At 42.0% G+C, this 4,205-nt stretch overlaps 1 pseudogene; it reads left to right on the plus strand.

The window, feature by feature from the left end:
* The first annotated feature begins 2,079 nt into the window (after positions 1-2,079).
* On the plus strand, positions 2,080-2,309 carry LOC140425760 (small nuclear ribonucleoprotein G pseudogene; annotated as a pseudogene).
* The last annotated feature ends 1,896 nt before the right edge of the window (positions 2,310-4,205 follow it).

The following is a 4,205-nucleotide window of genomic DNA, read 5'->3' on the forward strand; positions in this document are numbered from 1 at the left end:
CAATGAAGAAAACCATGACCCACACTAATTCATCATGGGGGGAATTTAACTGTGTACAGGACCCACAGACAGACAGATCAAACCCCAAGTCGGGAAAAAATTCCAAAAAGGCAAAGGAATTTAATATTTTAATCAAACAGATGGGGGCAGTGGACCCATGCAGGTTCACACACCCGGGGAGAAGGAGTTCTCCTTCTTCTCCCAGGTACACAGGATATATGCTACCATCGACGTCTTTGTAGTTGGGAAAGCGGTGCTTCCAGAGTAGTATCTCCCACCAAGCTCCATACTATGTGGATGTGAGGTTGGAGATGGGACAGGCACAACACTGGACACGGCCTTCCTGACCAATAAACCATTCTGCAAAAGGATATCACAGGCCTTTTACGGGTACATTACCAACAACCAAAATAGGGAGGTCTCACCCCCCCACCCCTCCCCCCTCTCCCCCACGTTCTGGGAGGCACTGAAGGTGGTGGTAAGAGGGGAAATGATTGCATATAAGGCATGCAAAGATAGGAAAGAGAGGGAGTTCTACAATATACCATCTGAACTCAGTATCATTAATGGAGAGGTGCTTCATTTGAACACTATAGTCATACCTCAATCTCTTCACAAGGACTTACTAAAGAGGATACACAAAGGACATCCTGGGATTGAAAAATGTAAACGGGGAGCTTGTGACTCTGTTTACTGGTCAGATATCAACTAGGATATTGAAAGGATGGTCAGTTGTTGTGACACATGGAGACACATCTTTGCAAGCAAACAAGAGAACTTATGCAACTATGTGATTTACCTGCGGCACCATGGCAGAAAGTAGCTCTTGATCTCTTTCACCTACAAGGGAAAGATTATTTAATGATCATAGACTATTATTCAAACTATCCCAAAATGGCTCCACTATCAAGCAAAATGGCAAGCAGTATAATACTGCATACCAAGTCAATTTTTGCTGGACACAGAATTCCGCAAATCGTCGGGGTGACAAGGGTCCTTATTTTAGCTGTAAAGAGTAGCAACACTTTGCAGGCATGTATGATTTCAATCACGTCACGTCGAGTCCATTGTACCCTCAAGCCAATGGAAAAGCCAATAAAGGTGCACATATTGTTAAGCAATTGAAGAAGAAAGCAATGGACAGCCAATCTGATCCATATATTGCACTATGAGTTACAGAGTGTCATCATTGTCACATGGTAGACCGTCAGCAGAGTTACTCATGAATAGAAGGTTGCGTACCACACTTCCATACTTGGAAAATAAGGAGGGGAATGCAGTGGTACTGCAGGAACATGCAAAACGTTAAAGAGAAACAAAAACAGTTCTATGATAGAGTGTCCAGAACTTTACCACCTCTCAGCAGTGATGACATTGTGAGAATAGAAGATTCAGGCAATTGGTCGCGAAAAGCCAAAGGATGGGTTGGTTTTAAGAAGAAATCACTGCGCACTCTTGAAAACCAGAGAAGACTTTCACAACAACGTGATGGATGACAAATTTACATCAGAATTAGCGTCAGCTGCAGTGTCGGACAGTTCAGCAGTTCCTGAGCATGGGAATGTCATGGAGAACATTGAAGCTACAAGTTCTGAGCAGCAAGGTCAAACTTTGAGACGATCAACCAGAATCAGTAGAAAACCTGATCGACTCAATTGTAGATTGTACATACTATGCTTGCTGTTCTTGTATATATACGCATATACATATATTTATTTGTTAAATCAGTTTTTAAAATGTTTTTTAAAATCATACTGTTGGACTCATAGGCTCATGATATCGCACATAAATATACTGATGATAATGTATTAATTTATTCCTTCAAAGGAAAGGGGATGTAGTGATATCATGGTTCTGTTGCAATTCACCGACTGACCACTCAGAGTCTCACTAGCATATAAGTGAATGTTAGAGTCACGTGATCCCTCAGACTGGTTGGAGGAAGCTGGGGAAAGGTTGCTTTCGCTTGATCTTACTGTTATTCATCTGTTGGTTTGTATATAGTTTACCCCACAGTTAATGTTCAGAAATCATTTATAGGAGACAGAGGCAGCACGCGCGGCAGCAGCGGCCTTGAGTAAAGCACACTCGGCCGAGTTCGAAAAGTTCATGGACAAGAAACTGTCATTCAAATTGAATGGCGGGAGACCATATGCAAGGAATCCTGCGTGGCTTTGACCCCTTCATGAATCTTGTTGTGGATGAATCTGTCAAGATGGCACCCGGGCGGGGGCCAGCAGAACCACATTGGCATGGTGGTTTTCCAAGGGAACAGCATTATCATGCTAGAAGCCTTAGAGCGAGTATAGTGAAGACAGCTGTAGTCCTGAACACATGGAAAGAAAGTTGCAAAGTCACCACTCATCATTTGAAGCCTAGAGTTTTGTTCTTTGTTTTTCTGGTAGAAGATGGCACTTCATTCATTCATTAATGAGCTGCAAGGTGCCGTTTTTGTGAATAGGTCATTATTTGTACCTTTGGGACCAAAAGGGCATTAAATATGTCTTTGTACGAAAAAATAAATAAATAAATAAATTGTTTATAGCTTTAGCTACAAGTGTTCTTGTAATATAATTCAGGCCATCTGACAAGTGCATTATAATTACCATGAAATCTGAGACTCAGTGGTGGCTTCAACGACTCCATGTGGTTCATTCTTGCAACTGCAAAATCTTCAAATCTCTGTGGGCCTCGTGGCTTCACTCGATGATGTGATAGCTTTTTCTCAGTGTTTAATACCATCCAGCCCTGGTATCATATAATGCTCTTGTCAAACGACCTGATTTATATTATAAGAACATGTGTAACTAAAGCTATAAATGAGTTATTAACTGTGGGTCAATTATGTACAAACAACAGTGAATAATAGTATGAAAATACACAAGCAACTCTTTCCCAACTCCATAGTCAGTCTGAGGTCACCTGACTCTGACATTCACTTATATACTTATGAGACTCCTAGTGATCAGTTGGTGAATTACAACACAACCATGATATCACTACAGGGGAACCTTTGCAATTGCAAGATTACGTAGCTCGCAGCCCACTGCCATAAATATGGAGATCTCTTGGGCATTTACTGCAGAGATCCCCTCCCCCCCCACGAGTGATCAAAGCAGCAGGATTTCTGTTTCAGGAGCCCAATAGCTTACTCGATTTCAGTGAAGACCCGCTGACATCTTAAGATGGGATATTGGAAGAGGTCATGGGCCATTTGTGGAAGGGGTGAGCCTGGCTCCAACAAGCCAACCTACTGTTTGTCTTGGAGGTCCTGGGACAGTGGGTGTTAGCTAACTGTCAGAGATAAAAGCAGAATGGGCCATGTTATTGTGGACTTTGTCCACTTAAGGCTAAACCATACAAATGTACCAGAAGAGGAAATCTGGAAAGAGAATAAAGGTGTCCATTGTTTTAACAACACGTGCATAGCTGCTGCTCACTGAATCTTACATTCATTCTGAAGAACTTCTGAAGATAGTGCAAATATGAAACATTGCCTTCAGGTATGCAACTTTTGGAAGATGTTTGTCTACTTTTGATGACTGCATTTTAAATTGGAGATTTAGGGAACATTTTGCAGCTTTGGCCTGTTGTTGGACACACATGAGACACTCAAGCTCAGGATGAATGACAGGGAGGGTCACAGACACGCAAGCTCAGGATGAATGACAGGGAGGGTCGCACAGTGTACACACATTGGTCTCACCAAAATAACCATCCAAATGGGAAAAATAATCATCTTGGATTATTATATAAGGAAAACGTTTTTCACACATTGAGTGGTTGTGATCTGGAATGCATTGCCTGAGAATGCGGTGGAAGCAGGTTCAATCGAGCCATTCAAGAGAAAATTGGATTATTATCTGAAGAGGAAGAATGTAAAGGCTACAGGGAGAAAGCAGGGGAGTGACTCAAGGTAAATTGCTCCTTCAGAGAGCCAGAGCTCCAATGATGGGCTTAATGGTCTCCTTCTGTGGTGTACCTATTCTGTGATTCTGTTACAGAAAATATTTCCTTTGAAAGGAATGAGATTCCTTTTGATCGCCTGCTCTCCTGGCACTGCTGATCACGATAATGTTGTCTGTGCCCAATCTATCACATTTTGATGTGCATTTGTATTCCCACGCTGGCAAAAGTGGCTGCAGTGTTTCAAAGATGCAGGTTTTGCAATCACAGATAACAAAAGAAAAAAGGCTTAGTTCTTC

Source organism: Scyliorhinus torazame, chromosome 6 (genome assembly GCF_047496885.1).
Source record: "Scyliorhinus torazame isolate Kashiwa2021f chromosome 6, sScyTor2.1, whole genome shotgun sequence".
NCBI classification, from domain to species: Eukaryota; Metazoa; Chordata; class Chondrichthyes; order Carcharhiniformes; family Scyliorhinidae; genus Scyliorhinus; species Scyliorhinus torazame.